Below are 27,831 nucleotides of genomic sequence, written 5' to 3'. Positions count from 1 at the left end.
TGGTGTCGGTTGTCAGGAGCCTGGCACAGTAGGATACCCTCCCTCTCCCTCTCCATTACCTGGTGTCAGTTGTCAGGAGCCTGGCACAGTAGGATACCCTCCCTCTCCCTCTCCATTACCTGGTGTCGGTTGTCAGGAGCCTGGCACAGGCAGACTGCGGATCTTCACCTCATTGACTCACATTGATGAACTGTCCGGAAATCATTTACTGACTGAAACTCTACGTAAACAGTCCACATAGCGCAGCAGGAATGTGACACCCACAGGGCGAGCGCCTCCTCCTCACCTGTGGACAGGAAGGAGCCGCGCTCCACCCACCCAAGTCCCACAGCGTCCCACACCGGAGGGATGACAGTGTGTGGCCTCTGCACCCCGGTACATTGGAAGCTCTCAGCTCAGGGTTGGGAGGTGGATAATCGTGTTTGAAAACCTCTCTGCTTATTGACAATGAAAAGCTGAAGAGTGAAGACCCATCCTGACCTAGACCGGCACAGCTGATGGTTTGTTACATTGTGTCAGTGTCTTACCGGATAAATGCCCACACTGACACATTGCTACGAGCCCATCAGCTGTGTGTGCAGGACAAAGGTTTTCATCCACTGAATGTGAATAATAAGTGTCTCTATTCACTGACAGCAATCCGAGAGGAAGGAAAGGATGAGGAATAGAAACAGAGTATAAGAAAAAGGGGCAGCAGGAGCCCATCATGTGGGGACGGAAAGTACTGACCTGACAGTCTGCAGAAGCCTCACTAGTGGCTACAGTAAGGTGGGGGAATCCGACAGTCCAGGGTATGACCGGGACAGCAGGGAAAGGGTTAACAACGGGGAGGATCAGGGCCGCAGCTATAAACGCTGTGTAATCCTATAAACACGCCACACACCCGCACCGGGCACATAGTACTGCCACCACTCACCCGTAATTGTGCCCGGGAGAGTCACCTCAGACATCGGGAGACATAGATAATAGATAGATAATAGATAGATTAGATAGATAGATAATAGATACACTGTGTGCAGAATTATTAGGCAAGTTGTATTTTAGAGGATTCTTTTTATTATTGACCAACAACTATGTTCTCAATCAACCCAAAAGACTCATGAATATCAAAGCTTAACCCCTTCATGACCCAGCTTATTTTGGCCTTAATGACCTGGCCGTTTTTTGCAATTCTGACCAGTGTCCCTTTATGATGTAATAACTCGGGAACGCTTCAACGGATCCTAGCGATTCTGAGATTGCTTTTTCATGACATATTGGGCTTCATGTTAGTGGTAAATTTAGGTCGATAATTTCTGCGTTTATTTGTGAAAAAAATGGAAATTTGGCGAAAATTTTGAAAATTTTGCAATTTTCACATTTTGAATTTTTATTCTGTTAAACCAGAGAGTTATGTGACACAAAATAGTTAATAAATAACATTTCCCACATGTCTACTTTACATCAGCACAATTTTGGAAACAACATTTTTTTTTGCTAGGAAGTTATAAGGGTTAAAATTTGACCAGTGATTTCTCATTTTTACAACAAAATTTACAAAACCATTTTTTTTAGGGACCACCTCACATTTGAAGTCAATTTGAGGGTTCTATATGGCTGAAAATACCCAAAAGTGACACCATTCTAAAAACTGCACCCCTCAAGGTGCTCAAAACCACATTCAAGAAGTTTATTAACCCTTCAGGTGTTTCACAGCAGCAGAAGCAACATGGAAGGAAAAAATGAACATTTAACTTTTTAGTCACAAAAATGATCGTTTAGCAACAATTTTTTTATTTTCCCAAGGGTAAAAGGAGAAAGTAGACCACGAAAGTTGTTGTCCAATTTGTTCTGAGTACGCTGATACCTCATATGTGGGGGTAAACCACTGTTTGGGCGCACGGCAGAACTCGGAAGGGAAGGAGCGCCATTTGACTTTTTGAATGAAAAATTGGCTCCAATCTTTAGCGGACACCATGTCGCGTTTGGAGAGCCCCCGTGTGCCTAAACATTGGAGCTCCCCCACAAGTGACCCCATTTTGGAAACTAGACGCCCCAAGGAACTTATCTAGATGCATAGTGAGCACTTTAAACCCCCAGGTGCTTCACAAATTGATCCGTAAAAATGAAAAAGTACTTTTTTTTCACAAAAAAATTATTTTAGCCTCAATTTTTTAATTTTCACATGGGCAACAGGATAAAATGGATCCTAAAATTTGTTGGGCAATTTCTCCTGAGTACACTGATACCTCACATGTGGGGGTAAACCACTGTTTGGGCACAAGGTAAGGCTCGGAAGGGAAGGAGCGCCATTTGACTTTTTGAATGAAAAATTATCTCCATCGTTAGCGGACACCATGTCGCGTTTGGAGAGCCCCTGTGTGCCTAAACATTCGAGCTTCCCCACAAGTGACCCCATTTTGGAAAGGAGACCCCCCAAGGATCTTATCTAGATGCATAGTGAGCACTTTGAACCCTCAGGTGCTTCACAAATTGATCCGTAAAAATGAAAAAGTACTTTTTTTTCACAAAAAAATTCTTTTAGCCTCAATTTTTTAATTTTCACATGGGAGACAGGATAAAATGGATCCTAAAATTTGTTGGGCAATTTCTCCTGAGTACGCCGATACCTCATATGTGGGGGTAAACCACTGTTTGGGCGCATGACAAGGCTCGGAAGGGAAGGCGCGCCATTTGACTTTTTGAATGGAAAATTAGCTCCAATCGTTAGCGGACACCATGTCGCGTTTGGAGAGCCCCTGTGTGCCTAAACATTGGAGCTCCCCCACAAGTGACCCCATTTTGGAAACTAGACCCCCCAAGGAACTTATCTAGATGCATAGTGAGCACTTTAAACCAACAAGTGCTTCACAGAAGTTTATAACGCAGAGCCGTGAAAATAAAAAATAATTTTTCTTTCCTCAAAAATGATTTTTAGCCCAGAATTTTTTATTTTCTCAAGGGTAACAGGAGAAATTGGACCCCAAATGTTGTTGTCCAGTTTGTCCTGAGTACGATGATACCCCATATGTGGGGGTAAACCACTGTTTGGGTGCACGGCAGGGCTTGGAAGGGAAGGCACGCCATTTGGCTTTTTGAATGGAAAATTAGCTCCAATCATTAGCGGACACCATGTCGCGTTTGGAGAGCCCCTGTGTGCCTAAACATTGGAGCTTCCCCATAAGTGCCCCCATTTTGGAAACTAGACCTCCCAAGGAACTAATCTAGATGTGTGGTGAGCACTTTGAACCCCCAAGTGCTTCACAGAAGTTTATAACGCAGAGCCATGAAAATAAAAAAAAAAAATTCTTTCCTCAAAAAAAAATTTTTCAGTCCTGATTTTTTTATTTTCCCAAGGGTAACAGGAGAAATTTGACCCCAAGAGTTGTTGTCCAGTTTCTCCTGAGTACGCTGATACCCCATATGTGGGGGTAAACCACTGTTTGGGCACACGTCGGGGTTCGGAAGTGAAGTAGTGATGTTTTGAAATGCAGACTTTGATGGAATGCTCTGCGGGCGTCACATTGCGTTTGCAGAGCCCCTGATGTGCCTAAACAGTAGAAACCCCCCACAAGTGACCCCATTTTGGAAACTAAACCCCCAAGGGAACTTATCTAGATGTGTGGTGAGCACTTTGAACCCCTAAGTGCTTCACAGAAGTTTATAACGCAGAGCTGTGAAAATAAAAAATAATTTTTCTTTCCTCAAAAATAATTTTTTAGCTCGCAATTTTTTATTTTCCCAAGGGTTACAGGAGAAATTGGACCCCAAAAGTTGTTGATCAGTTTCTCCTGAGTATGCTGGTACCCCATATGTGGGGGTAAACCACTGTTTGGGCACACGTCGGGGCTCGGAAGGGAGAGAGCACCATTTTACTTTTTCAACGCAAGATTGGCTGGAATCAATGGTGGCGCCGTGTCGCGTTTGGAGACCCCCTGATGTGCCTAAAAAGTGGAAACCCCTCAATTCTAACTCCAACACTAACCCCAACACACCCCTAACTCTAATCCCAACCCTAACCACAACCCTAACCCCAACACACCCCTAACCCTAGTCTTACCCCTAATTCCAACCCTAACCCTAAGGCTATGTGCTCACATTGCGGATTTGTGTGGATTTTTCCGCAGTTTTTGAAAAATCTGCAGGTAAAACGCACTGCGCTTTACCTGCTGATTTACCGCGGATTTCCAGTGTTTTTTGTGTGGATTTCACCTGCGGATTCCTATTATGGAGCAGGTGTAAAACGCTGCGGAATTGCACAAAGAATTGACATGCTGCGGAAAATACAACGCAGCGTTTCCGCGCTGTATTTTCCGCACCATGGGCACAGCGGATTTGGTTTTCCATAGGTTTACGTGGTACTGTAAACGTGATGGAAAACTGATACGAATCCGCAGCGACCAATCCGCTGCGGATCCGCAGCCAAATCCGCACCGTGTGCACATAGCCTAATTCTAACCCTAATTCCAACCCTAATTCTAACCCTAATTCTAACCCTAAGTGCATCCCTAGCCCTAAGTGCATCCCTAGCCCTAAGTGCATCCCTAGCCCTAAGTGCATCCCTAGCCCTAAGTGCATCCCTAGCCCTAAGTGCAACCCTAGCCCTAAGTGCAACCCTAAGTGCAACCCTAGCCCTAAGTGCAACCCTAAGTGCAACCCTAGCCCTAAGTGCAACCCTAAGTGCAACCCTAAGTGCAACCCTAAGTGCAACCCTAGCCCTAAGTGCAACCCTAAGTGCAACCCTAGCCCTAAGTGCAACCCTAAGTGCAACCCTAAGTGCAACCCTAGCCCTAAGTGCAACCCTAAGTGCAACCCTAAGTGCAACCCTAGCCCTAAGTGCAACCCTAAGTGCAACCCTAAGTGCAACCCTAGCCCTAAGTGCAACCCTAAGTGCAACCCTAAGTGCAACTCTAAGTGCAACCCTAGCCCTAAGTGCAACCCTAAGTGCAACCCTAAGTGCAACCCTAGCCCTAAGTGCAACCCTAAGTGCAACCCTAAGTGCAACCCTAAGTGCAACCCTAAGTGCAACCCTAGCCCTAAGTGCAACCCTAAGTGCAACCCTAAGTGCAACCCTAGCCCTAAGTGCAACCCTAAGTGCAACCCTAAGTGCAACCCTAAGTGCAACCCTACCCCTAACCCTACCCCTAACCCTAATGGAAAAACAATAAAAATAATTATATTTTCTATATTTTATTATGGGGGTGATAAAGGGGGGGGATTTATTTACTATTTTTTTTATTTTGATCGCTGTAATAGAACTTATCACAGCGACCAAAATGTGCAGGAACGAATCTGCCGGCTGGCAGATTCGGCGGGCGCACTGCGCATGCGCCCGCCATTTTCCAAGATGGCGGCGCCAATGAAGAAGACGGCGGACACCGGGAGGGACATCGGAGCTAGGTAAGTATGGGGGGGTGGGATTGGAACACGGGGGGGGGGGGGATCGGAGGACATGGGGAGCGGACAGGAGGACCGGGGGAGCCGACAGGAGGGAGGAGGGGAGCGGAACGGAGATCGGGGCAAAAAGGACGACTGGGGAGGTGATCGGTGGGGTGGGGTGGGGGCAGATCGGGGTCTCCAGCCATGGCAGATGCTAATGCAGCATCGGCCATGGCTGGATTGTAATATTTCACCATTTTCATAGGTGAAATATTACAAATCGCTCTGATTGGCAGTTTCACTTTCAACAGCCAATCAGAGCGATCGTAGCCACGGGGGGGTGAAGCCACCCCCCTGGGCTGAAGTACCACTCCCCCTGTCCCTGCAGATCGGGTAAAATGGGAGTTAACCCCTTCACCCGATCTGCAGGGACGCGATCATTCTGTGACACAGCATATGCGTCACAGGTCGGATTGGCACCGACTTTCATGACGCATACGCTGTGTCACAGGTCGGGAAGGGGTTAATATTTTTGGAAGTTGGAGTGGGTTTTTTTTTTAGATTTGGCTATCTTAGGAGGATATCTGTTTGTGCAGGTAACTATTACTGGGCAGAATTATTAGGCAACTTAATAAAAATCTAATATATTCCCATCTCACTTGTTTATTTTCACCAGGCAAACCAATATCACTGCACAAAATTTAGAAATAAACATTTCTGACATGCAAAAACAAACCCCCCCAAAATTAGTGACCAATATAGCCACCTTTCTTTATGATAACACTCAGCAGCCTTCCATCCATAGATTGTCAGTTGCTTGATCTGTTTACGATGAACATTGCGTGCAGCAGCCACCCCAGCCTCCCAGACACTGTTCCGAGAGATGTACTGTTTTCCCTCCCTGTAGATCTCACATTTTATGAGGGACCACAGGTTCCCTATGGGGTTCAGATCAGGTGAACAAGGGGGCCATGTCATCATTTTTTCTTCTTTGAGACCTTTACTGGCCAGCCACGCTGTGGAGTAGTTGGAGGCATGTGATGGAGCATTGTCCTGCATGAAAATCATGTTTTTCTTGAACGATACCGACTTCTTCCTGTACCACTGCTTGAAGAAGTTGTCTTCCAGAAACTGGCAGTAGGTCTGGGGGTTGAGCTTCACTCCATACTCAACCCGAAAAGGTCCCACAAGTTCATCTTTGATGATACCAGCCCATACCAGTACCCCACCTCCACCTTGCTGGTGTCTGATTCGGAGTGGAGCTCTCTGCCCTTTACTGATCCAGCCTCTGGCCCATCCATCTGGCCCATCAAGACTCACTCTCATTTCATCAGTCCATAAAACCTTTGAAAAGTCAGTCTTAAGATATTTCTTGGCCCAGGCTTGACATTTTATCTTATGTTTCTTGTTCAAAGGTGGTCGTTTTTCAGCCTTCCTTACCTTGGCCATGTCCCTGAGTATCGCACACCTTGTGCTTTTTGTTACTCCAGTAACGTTGCAGCTCTGAAATATGGCGAAACTGGTGGCAAATGGCATCTTGGCAGCTTCACTCTTGATTTTCCTCAATTCATGGGCAGTTATTTTGCGCCTTTTTTGCCCAACACGCTTCTTGCGACCCTGTTGGCTATTTGCCATGAAACGCTTGATTGATTGTTCATTGATCACGCTTCAAAAGTTTGGCAATTTCAAGACTGCTGCATCCCTCTGCAAGACATCTCACAATTTAGGACTTTTCAGAGCCCGTCAAATCTCTCTTCTGACCCATTTTGCCAAAGGAAAGGAAGTTGCCTAATAATTAAGCACACCTTATATAGGGTGTATAGATAATAGATGATAGATAGACAGATAGATAGATAATAGATAGATATATGATAGATAGATAGATAATAGATAGATAATAGATGATAGATAGATGATAGATAAATAATAGATAGATGTTAGATAGATAGATAGATAGATAGATAGATAATAGATAGATAGATGATAGATAATAGATAGATGATAAATAGATAGACGATACATAGATAATAGATGATAGATAGATAATAGATAGATAAATAGATATAGATAGATAGATAATAGATAGATGATAGATAAATAGATATAATAGATAGATATATATAATAGATAGATAATAGCTAGATGATAGATAATAGATAATATATAGATAATAGAAGGATGATAGATAGGTAATCGATAGATAGATGATAGATACATAGATGATAGATAGATAATAGATAGATAGAGGATAGACAATAGAAAATGAATAGGTGATAGATAGATGATAGATATAATAGATACATTGTCCGGAGAGGCTGCAGACACAGGAGTTGAGGCCACGGCAGCACCAGTAGTGTGTGAGATGATGTGTTGGAAAACGTTTCCTGGGACCCCAAAGAATTGGGCGCCCCACTGATTACACCACTAAATCAGTGTAACGCCAAGCTTTTGATACATCAGAAATGAAGACCAGAGGGTCCAGCAAGTGGTCTCCAAGACATGGTTGAAAGACATGGGCCTCCATTGAAGTCATGCTCTGCACCAGAGGTGTGAAACTGCATTCCTCGAGGGCCACCAACAGGTCATGTTTTCAGGATTTCCTTGTATTGCACAGGTGATAATTTAATCACCTGCACAGAATGATTCCAGCACCTTGTGGAATGCTAAGGCAATCCTGAAAACATGACCTGTTGGCGGCCCTCGAGGAATGCAGTTTGACACCTCTGCTCTGCACCATTTTGTCCACTGAGAGTAGTGGTGTGAGGTCATGAAGAGGCATTTACCAGAATTTTGAATATGTTGTTTTCAGTTTTCCATCACAGTCACCCGTCTACCGATCCGGCGATTTTCATCTTTCCACCATCTTTCCTTCTTGATGCTACAATGTCAGTGTTGAGGAGTGTGTATCAGTCTCTGGTTTGGGCTCGGGATGTCGCGTGCAGTTGGACACTCCAGAGTTTAATGATCCTCATTGTTCTTTCTGGGACTGTGCCATCTGCTCAAGAAAAGACGGGTCTGTGCTGTCCAGGAATGTTCTCAGTGCGGAATGTTCTCCGGACCAAACTGCATGATAACAGCGAAACATGCTGGAGATACACCAGGCTTAGGTACACAGCTCAGGCTGGAGATACACCAAGCTTAGGTACAGAGCTGAGGCTGGAGATACACCAGGCTTAGGTACAGAGTTCAGGCTGGAGATACACCAGGCTTAGGTACACAGCTCAGGCAGGAGATACACCAGGCTTAGGTACACAGCTTAGCAGACAGTATCAGGCACGACAGCAGTACTCTGATTATGTGCTGAATCCTGTATCTGAAAGAGTTAACCCCGGCTGATAACCTGATAACACATCACCGGATGATGGTGGTTATTATAGGTGCGGAGTTTCCGTGGCTCCAGGAATTTCACATTAATTTTTTATGATTAAACCTTTGGTAACTGGACGGATGATGAGACTTTCCTCATACTGTACCGCTGATTGGCTGCAGGGTACAAGTAGGAGTCACATAGCGGAGAGATAAGACAACTAATAGTGTGCCGCCATATAATGCATTTGTGACATCTGATTCTTATTTTGTGAGTTTTCTATATTTGGTTTATAATGTTCTTTACATCCTGCGGTTATAGTGGTGAGACTTTCATGATGACTGCACACATTACAGGATGTCACACTATAGAGCCATATACCGATAAAAGACCTTTATGTTTCTGTCTCTCAACAAAGACACATTTCTGATTAGTACATTGTATCTGCTGGTCACTGACATCTGATGTTTCACCCCCATAAGTCATCAGAGGGTTAATCCCCAGAGACCTCCAATCTCTGGTATTAACTCAAAGACCAATGATTTATGAATCTGTGATGTCTGGACCAGAAAAGGAGTTTATATGAATAAAAAGATTAAAACCCCCAACATCTGCTCAGGATATTAACTACAAGTGTGCCTGATCTATCCACAGCACAAAAAGAAATCAAGTCTCTTCCTACTAATGGTCAGAAAAGAAGGTATCTAATCCTATCATGTGATACTGTCCGAATGGAGTATCTAATCCTAACATACAGTACAATACTGTCACCTATGTACAAGAATATCACTACTATATTACTGCCTCCATGAACAAGAATATAACTACTATAATACTGCCCCTATGTACAAGAATATAACTACAATAATACTGTCCCTATGTACAAGAATATATCTACTATAATACTGCTCCTATGTACAAGAATATAACTACTATAATACTGCTCCTATGTACAAGAATATAACTACTATAATACTGCTCCTATGTACAAGAATATAACTACTATAATACTGACCCCTATGTACAAGAATATAACTACTATAATACTGACCCTATGTACAAGAATATAACTACTATAATACTGCTCCTATGTACAAGAATATAACTACTATAATACTGCTCCTATGTACAAGAATATAACTACTATAATACTGCTCCTATGTACCAAAATATAGCTACTATAATACTGCCCTCTATGTACAAGCACATAACTACTATAATACTGTCCCTATGTACAAGACAATAGCTACTATAATACTGCCCCTATGTACAAGAATATAACTACTATAATACTGCTCCTTATGTACAAGTTTATAACTACTATAATACTGCCTATTATGTACAACAATGTATCTACTATAATACTGCCTCCTATGTACAAGAATACAACTACTATAATACTGCTCCCTATCTACAAGAACATTACTATAATACTGCTCCTATGTGCAAGAATATAACTGCTAAAATACTGCTCCTATGTCAGTAGCGTAGCTACCTGGGGGCAGAGGAGGCGGTCGCCCAGGGCCCAGCGCTCTGAGGGGGCCATCCGGAGCTACCCTACTGTAATTGTATCAGCGTGCACAGCACACACATATATTTACATTCTGCGGCAGAGCAGGGAGGATCGATCTCCCTGCTCTGCCATCTGGCCGCTATGAGGCCCCTGAGCAGCCGGGGGGCCCGGTGTCAGCAGTGGGTCCCCCCGCCCCTCATCGCAAGTTCAATTCAGTTCGGCAATATGCCGATACAGCTGACCGCATTGATGGGAGTTGGAGCGTTAAGGCCCCGTCTCACATAGCGAGATCGCTAGCGAGATCGCTGCTGAGTCACAAGTTTTGTGACGCAACAGCGACCTCAGTAGCGATCTCGCTATGTGTGACACGTACCAGCGACCAGGCCCCTGCTGCGAGATCGCTGGTCGTGTCGGAATGGCCTGGACCTTTTTTTGGTCGTTGAGGTCCCGCTGACATCGCTGAATCGGTGTGTGTGACACTGATCCAGCGATGTCTTCACTGGTAACCAGGGTAAACATCGGGTTACTAAGCGCAGGGCCGCGCTTAGTAACCCGATATTTACCCTGGTTACCAGCGTAAATGTAAAAAAAAACAAACACTACATACTCACCATCTGTTGCCCGTCAGGTCCCTTGGCGTCTGCTTCCTGCTCTGACTGAGCCGCCGTAAAGTGAGAGCACAGCAGTGACGTCACCGCTGCGCTCTGCTCTCACTGTACGGCGGCTCAGTCAGAGCGGGAAGCAGACGCCAAGGGACCTGACGGGCAACAGATGGTGAGTATGTACTGTTTGTTTTTTTTTACATTTACGCTGGTAACCAGGGTAAACATCGGGTTACTAAGCGCGGCCCTGCGCTTAGTAACCCGATGTTTACCCTGGTTACCCGGGTGCTGCAGGGGGACTTCGGCATCGTTGAAGACAGTTTCAACGATGCCGAAGTCGTTCCCCTGATCGTTGGTCGCTGGAGAGAGCTGTCTGTGTGACAGCTCCCCAGCGACCACACAGCGACGCTGCAGCGATCAGCATCGTTGTCTGTATCGCTGCAGCGTCGCTGTGTGAGACGGGGCCTTTACACTCCCTCTCCCATCATCCCCCTCTCAGCGTCTGACGTCCCTGATTAACCCCTTAAGCCCCGAGCAGGGCCGTATTTGCCACTAGGCACTCGAGGGCACGTGCCTAGGGCGGGGACGATGTGGGGGCGGCACCTGAGCAAGTTTTTTTTTTTTTTTCACCTCCCGACCGCCATGCATAGGGGGATATGAGCCATGCATACAGGGGGGCGGGGGGGTGGATATGAGCCATGCATACAGGGGGGAATTATGAGCCATGCATACAGGAGGTGGGGGGAATTATGAGCCATGCATAGGGGGATATGAGCCATGCATACAGGGGGGGAGGTGGGGGGAATTATGAGCCATGCATAGGGGGATATGAGCCATGCATACAGGGGGGGGGTGGAGAGATGAGCCATGCATAGGGGGGAATATGAGTCATGCATACAAGAGGTGGGGGAGATATGAGCCATGTATACAGGAGGCCTGGGGGGGGGGTGGATATGAGCCATGCATACGGGGGGGGAATTATGAGCCATGCATACAGGAGGTGGGGGGAATTATGAGCCATGCATAGGGGGATATGAGCCATGCATACAGGGGGGGGGGAATTATGAGCCATGCATACGTGGGGGGATATGAGCCATGCATATGGGATGGGAGGAAGATGAGCCATGCATACAAGATGGGAGGGGGCATTATACACTATTGAGCATCACATGGGGTCACTATACAGTATTGAACATCATGTGGGGTCATTATACAGTATGGAGCATCATGTGTGGCCATTATACAGCATGGAGCATCATGTGTGGCCATTATACAGTATGGAGCACTGTGTGGCCATTATACAGTATGGAGCATCATGTGTGGCCATTATACAGTATTGAGCATCATGTGGGGCCATTATACAGTATTAAACATCATGTGGGGTCATTATACAGTATGGAGCACTGTGTGGCCATTATACAGTATGGAGCATCATGTGTGGCCATTATACAGTATGGAGCATCATGTGTGGTCATTATACAGTATGGAGCACTGTGTGGCCATTATACAGTATGGAGCATCATGTGTGGCCATTATACAGTATTTAGCATCATGTGGGGCCATTATACAGTATTGAACATCATGTGGGGTCATTATACAGTATGGAGCACTGTGTGGCCATTATACAGTATGGAGCATCATGTGTGGCCATTATACAGTATGGAGCATCATGTGTGGTCATTATACAGTATGGAGCACTGTGTGGTCATTATACAGTATGGAGCATCATGTGCGGTCATTATACAGTATTGAGCATCATGTGGGGCCATTATACAGTATTGAACATCATGTGGGGTCATTATACAGTATGGAGCATCATGTGTGGCCATTATACAATATGGAGCACTGTGTGGCCATTATACAGTATGGAGCATCATGTGTGGCCATTATAAAGTATGGAGCATCGTGTGTGGCCATTATACAGTATTGAGCCTCATGTGTGGCAATTATACACTATTGAGCATCATGTGGGGCCATATACAGTATTGAACATCATGTGGGGTCATTATACAGTATGGAGCATCATGTGTGGCCATTATACAGTATGGAGCATTGTGTGGCCATTTTTTTTGGTTATAATTATTGTATATGAAACAGTGTGATCAGCAGTGCTAAATGGGTGTGGTTGGGACTTGGATATGGGTGTGACTAGTTGTGAAATGGGTGTGGTCAGAGGCGTGGCCTAAAATTTGCCACGGCGCACTACGTGCACCGCAACCTTTATACCTCTTTCCCTTCAAGAGTTGGGAGGTATGGTACCGCATTTGCCAAATCACAGCAAGTGCCGCAAATCCCATAGGGAATGAATGAAGCCAAACGCAGTGTTGCTGTAAGTGATCTGTTACGCGGCAGATGCGAAAAAACTGCCCGATCTGCTGCAAAAGGCTATTTTCACAACAGCGATTCTTGCCAAAGTCACTGGCGATAGTGTCATACTTACCAATGGGGGAGGCAGCACTAAAAGTGCCTAGGGCAGCAGAAACTCTAAATACGGCCCTGGCCCCCGAGGGTGGTTTGCACGTTAATGACCTGGCCAATTTTTACAATTCTGACCACTGTCCTTTTATGAGGTTATAACTCTGGAACGCTTCAACAGATCTTAGCGATTCTGACATTGTTTTCTCGTGACATATTGTACTTTATGATAGTGGTAACATTTCTTCGATATAACTTGCGTTTATTTGTGAAAAAAAACCGGAAATTTGGCGAAAATTTTGAAAATTTTGCAATTTTCCAAATTTGAATTTTTATGCCCTTAAATCACAGAGATATGTCACGCAAAATACTTAATAAGTAACATTTCCCACATGTCTACTTTACATCAGCACAATTTTGGAACCAAAATTATTTTTTTTTAGGGAGTTATAAGGGTTAAAAGTTGACTAGAAATTTCTCATTTTTACAACACCATTTTTTTTTAGGGACCACATCTCATTTGAAGTCATTTTGAGGGGTCTATGTTATAGAAAATACCCAAGTGTGACACCATTCTAAAAACTGCACCCCTCAAGGTGCTCAAAACCACATTCAAGAAGCTTATTAACCCTTCAGGTGTTTCACAGGAATTTTTGGAATGTTTAAATAAAAATGAACATTTAACTTTTTTTCACACAAAATTTATTTCAGCTCCAATTTGTTCTATTTTACCAAGGGTAACAGGAGAAAATGGACCCCAAAAATTGTTGTACAATTTGCCCTGAGTACGCTGATACCCGATATGTGGGGGTAAACCACTGTTTGGGTGCATGGCAGAGCTTGGAAGGAAAGGAGCGCCATTTTACTTTTCAATGCAAAATTGACTGGAATTGAGATGGGACGCCATGTTGCATTTGGAGAGCCCCTGATGTGCCTAAACATTGAAACCCCCCACAAGTGACACCATTTTGGAAAGTAGACCCCCTAAGGAACTTATCAAGATGTGTGGTGAGCACTTTGACCCACCAAGTGCTTCACAGAAGATTATAATGCAGAGCCGTAAAAATAAAAAATCATATTTTTTCACAAAAATGATCTTTTCGCCCCCAATTTTTTATTTTCCCAAGGGTAAGAGAAGAAATTGGACCACAAAAGTTGTTGTGAAATTTGTCCTGAGTATGACTATACCCCATATGTGGGGGTAAACCACTGTTTGGGTGCATAGCAGAGCTCGGAAGGGAAAGAGTGCCATTTTACTTTTCAATGCAAAATTGACTGGAATTAAGATGGGACGCCATGTTGCGTTTGGAGAGCCCCTGATGTGCCTAAACATTGAAACCCCCCACAAGTGACACCATTTTGGAAAGTAGACCCCTTAAGGAACTTATCTAGATGTGTGGTGAGCACTTTGACCCAACAAGTGCTTCACAGAAGTTTATAATGCAGAGCCGTAAAAATAAAAAATCATATTTTTTCACAAAAATGATTTTTTGCCCCCAATTTTTTATTTTCCCAAGGGTAAGAGAAGAAATTGGACCCCAAAAGTTGTTGTGCAATTTGTCCTGAGTACGCTGATACCCCATATGTGGGGGTAAACGACTGTTTGGGCGCATGGCAGAGCTCTGAAGGGAAGGAGCGCCGTTTGACTTTTCAATGCAAAATTGGCTGGAATTGAGATGGGACACCATGTCGCGTTTGGAGAGCCCCTGATGTGCCTAAACATTAAAACCCCCCACAAGTGACACAATTTTGGAAAGTAGACCCCCTAAGGAACTTATCTAGATGTGTTTTGAGAGCTTTGAACCCTCAAGTGTTTCACTACAGTTTATAACGCAGAGCCGTGAAAATATATATATTTTTTCACAAAAATGATTTTTTAGCCCCCAGTTTTGTATTTTCACAAGGGTAACAGGAAAAATTGGACCACAATAGTTGTTGTCCAATTTGTCCTGAGTATGCTGATACCCCATATGTGGGGGGGAACCACTGGGCGCATGGCAGAGCTCGGAAGGGAAGGAGTGCCATTTGGAATGCAGACTTAGATGGATTGGTCTGCAGGCGTCACGTTGCATTTGCAGAGCCCCTGATGTACCCAAACAGTAGAAACCCCCCCACAAGTGACCCCATATTGTAAACTGGACCCCCCAATGAACTTATCTAGATGTGTTGTGAGAACTTTGAACCCCCAAGTGTTTCACTACAGTTTATAACGCAGAGCCGTGAAAATAAAAAATATTTTTTTTCCCACAAAAATTATTTTTTAGCCCCCAGTTTTGTATTTTCCAAGGGTAACAGGAGAAATTGGACCCCAAAAGTTGTTGTCCAATTTGTCCTGAGTACGCTGATGCCCCGTATGTGGGGGGAACCACTGTTTGGGCGCATGGCAGAGCTCGGAAGGGAAGGAGCGCCATTTGGAATGCAGACTCAGATGGATTGGTCTGCAGGCATCACGTTGCATTTGCAGAGCCCCTAATGTACCCAAACAGTACAAACCCCCCACAAGTGACCCCCTATTGGAAACTAGACCTCCCAAGGAACTTATCTAGATGTATTGTAAGAACTTTGAACCCCCAAGTGTTTCACTACAGTTTACAAAGCAGAGCCGTGAAAATAAAAAATCTTTTTTTTCCCACAAAAATGATTTTTAGCCCCCCAAATTTTTATTTTCTCAAGGATAACAAGAGAACTTGGACCCCAAAAGTTGTTGTCCAATTTGTCCCGAGTACGCTGATACCCCATATGTTTGGGTAAACCCCTGTTTGGGCGCACGGGAGAGCTCGGAAGGGAAGGAGCACTGTTTTACTTTTTCAACGCAGAATTGGCTGGAATTGAGATCGGACGCCATGTCGCGTTTGGAGAGCCCCTGATGTGCCTGAACAGTGGAAACTCCCCAATTCTACCTGAAACCCTAATCCAAACACACCCCTAACCCTAATTCCAACCCTAGCCCTAACCCTAGCCCTAACCCTAACGCTAGCACTAACCCTAGCCCTAACCCTAACCCCAGCCCTAACCCTAGTCCTAACCCTAATGGGAAAATGGAAATAAATATTTTTTTTTTATTTTATTATTTTTCCCTAACTAAGGGGGTGATGAAGGGGGGCTTGATTTACTTTTATAACATTTTTTATAGCGGATTTTTATGATTGGCAGCTGTCACACACTAAAAGACGCTTTTTATAGCAAAAAAGTTTTTGCGTCTCCACATTTTGAGACCTATAATTTTTCCATATTTTAGTCCACAGAGTCATGTGAGGTCTTGTTTTTTGCGGGACGAGTTGACGTTTTTATTGGTAAGATTTTCGGACATGTGACAGTTTTTGATCACTTTTTATTCCGATTTTTGTGAGGCAGAATGACCAAAAACCAGCTATTCATTAATTTCTTTTGGGGGAGGCGTTTATACCGTTCCACGTTTGGTAAAATTGATAAAGCAGTTTTATTCTTCGGGTCAGTACGATTACAGCGATACCTCATTTATATCATTTTTTTATGTTTTGGCGCTTTTATACGATAAAAGCTATTTTTTATAGAAAAAATAATTATTTTGGCATCGCTTTATTCTGAGGACTATAAAATTTTTTTAATTTTTTCGCTAATGATGCTGTATTGTGGCTCGTTTTTTGCGGGACAAGATAACGTTTTCAGCAGTACCATGGTTATTTATATCCGTCTTTTTGATCGCGTGTTATTCCACTTTTTGTTCGGCGGTATGATAATAAAGCGTTGTTTTTTGCCTCGTTTTTTTTTCTTTTTTTCTTACGGTGTTCACTGAAGGGGTTAACTAGTGGGACAGTTTTATAGGTTGGGTCGTTACGGACGCGGTGATACTAAATATGTGTACTTTTATTGTTTTTTTTTTAATTTAGATAAAGAAATGTATTTATGGGAATAATATTTTTTTTTTCTTTATTTAGGAATTTTTTATTATTATTATTTTTTTTTTTTACACATGTGGAATTTTTTTTACTTTTTTACTTTGTCCCGGGGGGGACATCACAGATCGCTGATCTGACTTACAGCGCTGCAGGCTTACCAGCGCCTGCTCTGGACCCGGAAGTAGATCCTGCAGGAGCGGGATGCAGCCCCGCGGCCATTTTAGATCTGGGGCCTGCAGGGATAGGAGGTAAGAGACACTCGGAGCAACTCGATCACATCGCGTTGCTCCGGGGATTTCAGGGAAGCGCGCAGGGAGCCCCCTCCCTGCGCGATGCTTCCCTATACCGCCGGAACACTGCGATCATGTTTGATCGCAGTTTGCCGGGGGTTAATATGCCGGGGGCAGTCTGTGACCACTCCTGGCACATAGTGCCGGATGTCAGCTGCGATAGTCAGCTGACACCCGGCCGCGATCGGCCGCGCTCCCCCCGTGAGCGCGGCCGATCGCATATGACGTACTATCCCGTCGGTGGGAATTAAGGCCCACCCCACCTCGACGGGATAGTACGTCATATGGGATTAAGGGGTTAATTAATGTATTTGGATTTTAAAAAAAAAAATTTTTTTCTTTCTTCTTATTGATTTTACTTAATTTTAATAAAGAATTCTTTACTTTTAATGTGATATTTTGTGTCATAATGCCTCATAATTATTAATAAAGTAATATAATTTTATATAAAAAACTTTTTTGATGAATTTTTTGGGATTATATTTGATGGTTGATGTTCATTAATAGATAAATTGGTTGGTCATTTTTGGTATTTCTTTTCCATATAGGATTTTTTTTTTTTTCATTATATTATAGAGTCTGACTGTATGCCTATGGGATGGGTGGGAATTCTATAGAGTCTGCCTATGGAGAGGTGCATTATACTTTAGAGTTTGCCTATGGAGGATGCATTATACAATAAAGGCCTATGGGGTGCATTACACAATATAGAGTCTGCCTATGGGGAGTACATTATACTATAGAGTCTTGCTATGGGGGTCCATGATACAGTTTAGAGTCTGCCTATGGGGGATGCATTAGACTATAGAATCCGCCTATTGGGGGGTGAATTATACTATAGAGTCTGCCTATGGGGGTGCATTATACTATAGAGACTGCCTGTGGAGAGTGCAGTATACTACAAAGTCTGCCTATGGGGCGTGCATTATACTACAGAGTCTGCTTGTGGAGGGGTGCATTATACTGTAGAGTATGCATATGGGGGGCTGCATTATACTATAAAGTCTGCCTATGGGTGTGCATTATACTATAGAGTCTGCCTCTAAGGAGGGGTACATTATACTATAGAGTCTGCCTTATGTGGGGGTGCATTATACTATAGAGTCTGCCTATGGGGGTGCATTATACTATAGTCTGCCTAAGGGGGGTGCATTATACTATAGAGTCTGCCTATGGGGAGTGCATTATACTATAGAGTCTGCCTGTGGAAGGGTGCATTACACTGTAGAGTATGCCTATGGGGGGGCTGCATTGTACTATAAAGTCTGCCTATGGGGGGTACATTATACTATAGAGTCTGCCTATGGGGGGTGCATTATACTATAGAGTCTGCATATGTGGGGTTGCATTATACTATAGAGTCTGCCTATGGGGAGTGCATTATACTATAGAGTCATCCTATGTGGGGGTGCATTATACTATAGAGTCTGCCTATAGGGAGTGCAGTATACTATAGAGTCTGCCTATGGGGAGTGCAGTATACTGTAGTGTCTGCCTATCGGGAGTGCATTATACTATAGAGTCTGCCTATTGGAGAGGGCAGCATACTATTCAAGCTATGGAATATGAACACAGAAATCAGTTTTTAAGAATGACCATGATGATATGCACAGTTATGACTCTGAGGCTATGTGCACACGTCAGGATTCCTTGCAGAAATTTCCTGAACAAAACCGGACATTTTCTGCAAGAAATCTGCATGCGTTTTGTTCGCGTTTTTTGTGGGTTTTTTTGCGGATTTTTTGCGTTTTTTTTCCGGAGGTTCCCGATGCATTAATATATTGGGAAATCCGCAAAAAATCAGCAAAATTTATGAACATGTTGCATTTTTTACCACAATGCATTTTTTTCGCGAAAAAACACGCAACATATGCACAAAAATTGCGGAATACATTGTAAATGATGGGATGCATATGTATGCGTTTTTAAGCATTTTTTAAGCATTTTTATAGCGAAAAAAATGTGAAAAATCCTGAACGTGTGCACACAGTCTTATACTTATTTAGTATATATATAGACTGCACTTAGAGTGTATTTAGGGGAATGTAATATATATTTGCTGTGTAATCTCATAAATATAATATATCAGTGATCCACAGTATGAATTTAACCCCTTAGTGACAGAGCCAATTTGGTACTTAATGACCGAGCCAATTTTTACAATTCTGACCACTGTCACTTTATGAGGTTATAACTCTGGAACGCTTTAACAGATCCTGCTGATTCTGAGATTGTTTTTTCGTGACATATTGTACTTCATGTTAGTGGTAACATTTCTTCGATATTACTTGCGATTATTTATGAAAAAAATGGAAATATGGCGAAAATGTTTAAAATTTAGCAATTTTCAAACTTTGTATTTTTATTCCCTTAAATCAGAGAGATATGTTACAAAAAATAGTTAATAAATAACATTTCCCACATGTCTACTTTACATCAGCACAATTTTGGAAACAACATTTTTTTGTTGTTAGGGAGTTATAAGGGTTAAAAGTTGACCAGCAATTTCTCATTTTTACAACACCATTTTATTTTAGGGACCACATCACATTTGAAGCCATTTTGAGGGGTCTATATGATAGAAAATAACCAAGTGTGACACCATTCTAAAAACTGCACCCCTCAAGGTGCTCAAAACCACATTCAAGAAGTTTGTTAACCCTTTACGTGCTTCACAGGAACTGAAACAATGTGGAAGGAAAAATGAACATTTAACTTTTTTTTGCAAACATTTTACTTCAAAACCATTTTTTTTTATTTTCACAAGTGTAAAAACAGAAATTTAACCATAAATTTTGTTGTGCAATTTCTCCTGAATACGCCGATACCCCATATGTGGGAGTAAACCACTGTTTGGGTGCACCGCAGAGCTTGAAGAGAAGGAGCGCCGTTTGACTTTTTCAATGCAGAATTGGCTGGAATTGAGATCGGACTCCATGTCGCGTTTGGAGAGTCCCTGATGTGCCTAAACAGTGGAAACCCCCCACAAGTGACACCATTTTGGAAACTAGACCCCTTAAGGAACTTATCTAGATGTGTGGTGAGCACTTTGAGCCCCCAAGTTCTTCACAGAAGTTTATAAAGTAGAGCCGTGAAAATAAAAAATCGCATTTGTTTACACAAAAATTATCTTTTCGCCCAGAAATTCTTATTTTCACAAGGGTAACAGGAGAAATTAGACCACAAAAGTTGTTGTGCAATTTCCCCTGAGTACTTCGATACCCCATATGTGGGGGTAAACCACTGTTTGGGCGCACCGCAGAGCTTGGAAGAGAAGGAGTGCCGTTTTACTTTTTCAATGTAGAATTGGCTGGAATTGAGATGGGACGCCATGTCGCGTTTGGAGAGCCCCTGATGTGCCTAAACAGTGGAAACCCCCCACAAGTGACACCATTTTGGAAACTAGACTCCTTAAGGAACTTAAAAACACAACACTGGAACACACTGGCGCTACTAGAAAAACGGCCCAAGTGCTGCAGGTATTTAGGCAGATCTGTGCACACTCTGCCAGAAGAACAGGCAAACCAATATAAGATATAAAATAAATACTGCGCCACAAGGGTCTAAAGGCGATGTCCCCACCTGTAATTGGAGTGAACCGCAATCAGTGTGTACAACATATATACCTACTAGGGTGAGTAAATGATGAATCACATACCGTGACGGGAAGTCCTGTATTGCCGCGAGATGGCTCGTAGTAGGTACACCAAAAAGTGCATGTGGTAGTCTGCGAATATGGACAGCGAATCTATCGGTGAAGGTGATCCTCTGTATGATGGCGGTCAGGTAGGCGCACACTAGTTACCGCTTGTCCGACCAAGGACCGGGTGCCAGTAAGCAGTACAGAGCCAGGAACCGTCCCGGCCGGAGGCGATCCTGGTTGTACTGAAAAAAATGGCCGACGCTTGGAAGTGAAGGAGTGCCGTTTTACTTTTTCAATGTAGAATTGGCTGGAATTGAGATCGTTTGTAGAGCCCCTGATGTGCCTAAACAGTAGAAACCCCCCACAAGTGACCCCATTTTGGAAACTAGACCCCTTAAGGAACTTATCTAGATGTGTGGTGAGTATTTTAAACCCCCAAGTGCTTCACAGAAATTTATAACGTAGAGCCGTGAAAATAAAAAATCCTTTTTTTTTTTCTCAAAAATGATTTTTTAGCCTGCAATTTTTTATTTTCTCAAGTGTAACAGGAGACATTGGACCCCAAAATCTGTTGACCTGTTTGTCCTGAGTACGCTGATACCCCATATGTGGGGGGGGGGGAACTGTTTGGGCACCCATCGGGGCTCGGAAGGGAAGGAGCGCCGCTTGGAATGCAGACTTTGATGGGATGGTCTGCTGGCGTCATGTTGCATTTGCAGAGCTCCTGATGTACCTAAACAGTAGAAACCCCCCACAAGTGACACCATTTTGGAAACTAGACCCCCCAAAGAGCTTATCTAGATGTGTGGTGAGCACTATGAACCCCCATCTGCTTCACAGAACTTTATAATGTAGAGCCATGAAAATAAAAAAAATCATATTTTTTTTACAAAAATGATCTTTTCACCCCCAAATTTTTACTTTCACAAGGGTAACAGGAGAAACTGGACCCCAAAATTTATTGTGCAATTTATGCTGAGTGGGCTGATACCCCATATGTGGGCGCATGGCAGAGCTTGGAAGGGAAGGAGCGCCGTTTTGGAATGCAGACTTTGAAAGCATGGTCTGCGGGCGTTATGTTGCATTTGCAGAGCCCCTGATGTACCTAAACAGTAGAAACCCCCCACAAGTGACCCCACTTTGGAAACTAGACCCCCCAAGGTAATTATCTAGATGTGTGGTGAGAACTTTGAATGCCCAAGTGCCTCACAGAAGTTTATAATGCAGAGTCTTGAAAATAAAATATATTTTTTTTTCCACAAAAAAGATTTTTTAGCCCCCAAATTTTTATTTTCACAAGTGTAACAAGAAAAACTGGACCCCAAAAGTTGTCCAATTTGTCCTGAGTACACTGATACCCCATGTGTGGGGGGGGACCACTGTTTGGGCGCATTGCAGAGCTCGGAAGGGAAGGAGCACCGTTTTGGAATGCAGACTTTGATAGAATGGTCTGCGGGCGTTATGTTGCGTTTGCAGAGCCCCTGATGTACCTAAACAGTAGAAACCCCTCACAAGTGACCCCATTTTGGAAACTAGACCCCCCAAGGAACTTATCTAGATGTGTGGTGAGAACTTTGAATGCCCAAGTGCTTCACAGAAGTTTATAATGCAGAGTCGTGAAAATAAAAAATATTTTTTTTTCCACAAAAAAGATTTTTTAGCCCCCAAGTTTTTATTTTCACAAGGGTAACAGGAGAAATTGGACCTAAAAAGTTGTTGTCCAATTTATGCCGAGTACGCTGATGCCCCATATGTGGGGGTAAACCACTGTTTGGGCGCACGGCAGAGCTCAGAAGGGAGGGAGCACCATTTGACTTTTTGAGCGCAAAAATGGCTGTGGCGTTTAGAGACCCCCTGGTGTACCTAAACAGTGGAAACCCCCCAATTCTAACTCCGACCCTAACGCCAATACACCCCTAACCCTAATCCCAACCCGATCCATAATCCTAATCACAACCCTAATAATAATCACAACCCTAACCTCAAAACAACCATAACCCTAATCAGAACCCTAATCCCAATACACCCCTAACCCTAATCCCAACCCTAATCTTAACCCTAATCCCTAACCTAACCCTAATCCCAACTCTAACCCTAACTTTAGCCGCAACCCTAGTCCTAACATTAGCCCCAACCCTAGCCCTAACTTTAGCCCCAACCCTAACCCTAACCCTAAATTTAGCCCCAACCCTAACCCTAGCCCTAACTTTAGCCCCAACCCTAACCCTAGCCCTAACTTTAGCCCCAACCCTAACCCTAACCCTAAATTTAGCCCCAACCCTAACCCTAACCCTAAATTTAGCCCCAACCCTAACCCTAAATTTAGCCCCAACCCTAACCCTAAATTTAGCCCCAACTCTAACCCTAACTCCTCTAGCTGCTGGCCGGCAGATCATGGCGGGCACACTGCGCATGCGCCCGCCATTTTCTTACCGGAGGAAGAAGCCGGCGGCCAGGAGAGGGCACAGGAGGACCCAGGGACACTGTTAAGTATAACAGGGTCCCCGAATCCCCCTATTTCTCTGTCCTCTGATGTGCGATCACATCAGAGGACAGAGAATTACACATCACTTTTTTTTTTTTTTTGCGATCGCCGGTAAACAGTTAATTACCGGCGATCGCAAAACAGGGGTCGACCCCGATCATGTTCTTTGGGGTCTCGGCTACCCCCGGCAGCCGAGACCCCAAAGATCTTCCAGGTTCCGGCCGGCGGGCGCACTGCGCATGCACCTGCCATTTTTTGGCCGGAACAAAATGGCGGCGCCCATCGGGAGCCACGAGGAGCACCGGGGGAGACAGGTGAGTGTCGGAGGGCTATCGGGGGTGTTCGGGGACCCCATTTATCTGTCCTCTGATATGCGATCACATCGGAGGACAGAGAAATTAAATGGGAAATCGCGGGGGGGGTTTTGTGACCGCCGGTAAACGGTTAATTATCGGCGATCGCAACTCGGGGATCGGTAAAAAATCCCCGAATCATGTTGTCTGGGGTCTCGGCTACCCCCGGTAACCGAGACCCCAGAGAAAATCCGAATCTGGGGGGCGCTATTCACTTTTTCCACAGCGCCATTAATTAACAGCACTGTGGTTTAAGTACCCTTAACTGCCGCCGTTAAAAGGCGTATCGGCGGTCGTTAAGGGGTTAAAGTGCAAAGTGTGTATGTAGTAGTGTGGAACACTGAGGTACCAGTATAAGTATCAATGCAAATACACTGCTCAAAAAAATAAAGGGAACACTTAAACAACAGAATATAACTCCCAAGTAAATCAAACATCTGTGAAGTCAAACTGTCCACTTAGGAAGCAACACTGTTTGACAATCAATTTCACATGCTGTTGTGCAAATGGAATAGACAACAGATGGAAATTATTTGCAAATATCAAGACACTCAATAAAGGAGTGGTTCTGCAGATGGGGACCACAGACCACATCTCAGTACCAATGCTTTCTGGCTGATGTTTTAGTCACTTTTGAATGTTAGTTGTGCTTTCACACTCGTGGTAGAATGAGACGGACTCTACAACCCACACAAGTGGCTCAGGTAGTGCAGCTCATCCAGGATGGCACATCAATGCGAGCTGTGGCAAGAAGGTTTGCTGTGTCTGTCAGCGTAATGTCCAGAGGCTGAAGGCGCTATCAGAAGACAGGTCAGTACACCAGGAGAAGTGGAGGGGGCCGTAGGAGGGCAACAACCCAGCAGCAGGACCGCTACCTCAGCCTTTGTGCAAGGAGGAACAGGAGGAGTACTGCCAGAGCCCTGCAAAATGACCTCCAGCAGGCCACAAATGTGCATGTGTCTGCACAAACGGTTATAAACCGACTCCATGAGGATGGTCTGAGTGCCTGACGTCCACAGATGGGGGTTGTGCTCACAGCCCAACACCGTGCAGGACGCTTGGCATTTGCCACAGAACACCAAGATTGGCAAATTTGCCACTGGTGCCCTGTGCTCTACACAGATGAAAGCAGGTTCACACTGAGCACACGTGACAGACATGACAGAGGCTGGAGATGCCGTGGATAGCGATCTGCTGCCTGCAACATCCTTCAGCATGACCGGTTTGGCAGTGGGTCAGTAATGGTGTGGGGTGGCATTTTTTGGAGGGCCGCACAGCCCTCCATGTGCTCGCCAGAGGTAGCCAGACTGCCATTAGGTACCGAGATGAGATCCTCAGACCCCTTGTGAGACCATATGCTGGTGCGGTTGGCCCTGCGTTCCTCCTAATGCAGGACAATGCCAGACCTCATGTGGCTGGAGTGTATCAGCAGTTCCTGCAAGATGAAGGCATTGAAGCTATGGACTGACACGCCCATTGCCCAGACCTGAATCCGATTGAACACATCTGGGACATCATGTCTCGCACCATCCACCAACGTCACATTGCACCACAGACTGTGCAGGAGTTGGCTGATGCTTTAGTCCAGGTCTGGGAGGAGATCCCACAGGAGACCACCCACCGCCTCATCAGGAGCATGCCCAGGCGTTGTAGGGAGGTCATACAGCATCATTTCCTTGTCTTGAGGCATTTCCACTGAAGTTGGATCAGCTTGTAACTTCATTTTCCACTTTGATTTTGGGCATCATTACAACTCCAGACCTCCGTGGGATATTAGTTGTGATTTACGTTTATTATTTTTAGGTTTTATTGTTCTCAACACATTGCACTATGTAATGATTAAAGATTTACAAATGGGATATTTCAATCAGGGATATCTAGGACGTGGGATTTTAGTGTTCCCTTTATTTTTTTAAACAGTGTATATACAGGACTTGGGGAGTGCATTATACTATATAGAGTCTGCCTATGGGGGAGTGCATTATACAATATAGAGTCTGCCTATGGGGAGTGCATTATACTATATAGAGTCTGCCTATGAGGAGTTCATTATACTATAGAGTCCTATGAGGAGTTAATTATACTGTATTTATAACGATCTAGTGCATTATACTATATAGAGGCTATCTAGGGGGTCATCATACAGTGTGGAGATTAAAGTGAGGGGGTCATCATACAGTGTTGTAGCCTTTAAACAGTTTGGGCGCTACTAAGTGGTCAGTATACTGTGTGGGTGGTACTATACAGTGAGGGGGCCTTATACTGAGTATAGGGGAGCTGTACAGGGGGGAGACTTGGGACGTTATTAAATGTAAAGTGGGCACTTATTGTCACAGGGGAACTCAGGTTACTGAGACTGTCAAATGAGCACACAGGGCATTATTACTTTATAGGTTTCTCGGGGGCACAATGTGGGCACCTTTTTCTAGGGCACTTGCACCCGGCATTACTATATTCTAGAGGTTTGTTTTACCATTTAGAAGCACATAGAACCACACAGTAGGTGCAGTAATAGGGACACATACAGCAGCAGTGGCTCAGTATTGGGGCATCAGCAAGATAAGCAGTTTGTTCAGGTTGGGAAAAGATGGTGATGGCTAAAAAATGAGACATGAAAGGTGTCTTTGTTGTAATCTCTGCAGCCGAGTCCTGGCTGGAAGAAGTTGCCATGTCGGTCTGGGCCAGATGGAAAAGAGGGGAAAAGTGAATAATTCCATCAAAAAGAATGTCAGCAGTAACTCACTATCTGTAACTGTGCTATGATCTCTTCCACAATCAGTGATGGTTTGAGGAGCCGTGTCATCTGCTGGTGTAGGTCCACTGTGTTTTATCAAGACCAAAGTCAGCGTAGCCATCTACCAGGAAATTTTAGAGCACTTCATGCTTCCCTCTGCCGACAAGCTTTTTGGAGATGGAAATGTCATTCTCCAGCAGGACTTATCACCTGTCCACACTGCCAAAAGTACCAATACCTGGTTTAAAAACAACAGTATCACTGTGCTTGATTGGCAGCAAACTCGCCTGACCTTAACCCCATGGAGAATCTATGGGGTACTGTCAACAGGAAGATGAGAGACACCAGACCCAACAATGCAGATGAGCTGATGGCTGCTATCAAAGCAACCTGGGCTTCCATAACACCTCAGCAGTGCCACAGGCTGATCACCTCCATGCCACACAGCATTGATGCAGTAATTGATGCAAAAGCAGTCCGACCAAGTATTGAGTGCATTTACACTACAGTAGGCAAACATTTCGGATTTTAAAATCATTTTTTCAAGCTGGTGTTATAAAGTATTCTAATTTACTGAGATAATGACTTTTATGTTTTCATTGACTGTAAGCCATAATCATCAACATTAACAGAAATAAACACTTGAAATACATCACTCTGTTTGTAGTGACTCTATATAATACATGAGTTTTACTTTTTGTATTGAAGAACTGAAATAAATTAACTTTTTGATGATATTCTAATTTTGTGAGATACACCTGTATGTACAAGAATATAACTAATATAATACTGCTCCTATGTACAAGAATATAACTACCATAATACTACCCACTATGTACAAGAATATACTATAATACTGCCCCTATGTAGAAGCACATAACTACAATAATACTGCTCCTATGTACAAGAATATAACTACTATAATACTGCTTCTATGTACAAGAATATAACTACTATAACATTGCTCCTATGTACAAGGATATAACTACTATAATACTGCTCCTATGTACAAGAGTATAACTACTATAATACTGCTCCTATGTACAAGGATATAACTACTATAACACTGCCCCTATGTACAAGAATATAACTACAATAATACTGACCTTATATACAAGAATATAACTACTATAATACTGCCCCTATGTACAAGAACAAAACTATTATAATACTGCCCCCTATGTTCAAGAATATAACTACTATAATACTGCTCCTATGTACAAGAATATAACTACCATAATACTACCCACTAT

The 27,831-nt window shown here is 43.8% G+C and overlaps 1 protein-coding gene across 4 annotated transcripts in view; it reads right to left on the bottom strand.

Annotated features, from left to right (window-relative positions):
* The window catches only part of SEMA4A (semaphorin 4A), a 116,628-nt gene that overhangs the window by 41,709 nt on the left and 47,088 nt on the right, over positions 1 to 27,831 (bottom strand). Inside the window, exon 1 of one of the 4 annotated variants that reach the window (XM_077260571.1) lies at positions 8,142 to 8,241. The exons of 2 other annotated variants lie outside the window; for them this stretch is intronic. The gene's annotated coding sequence lies outside the window, so the exon portion shown is untranslated. Of the gene's footprint in view, positions 1 to 119; positions 236 to 8,141; positions 8,242 to 27,831 lie in introns of those variants that run through there. One more of the 4 variants, XM_077260570.1, reaches the window with a different exon arrangement.

The sequence above is a fragment of the Ranitomeya variabilis genome, chromosome 1 (genome assembly GCF_051348905.1).
Source record: "Ranitomeya variabilis isolate aRanVar5 chromosome 1, aRanVar5.hap1, whole genome shotgun sequence".
NCBI classification, from domain to species: Eukaryota; Metazoa; Chordata; class Amphibia; order Anura; family Dendrobatidae; genus Ranitomeya; species Ranitomeya variabilis.
Note: the sequence above shows the minus strand (reverse complement) of the source record. Positions and strands in the feature narration are given on the sequence as shown.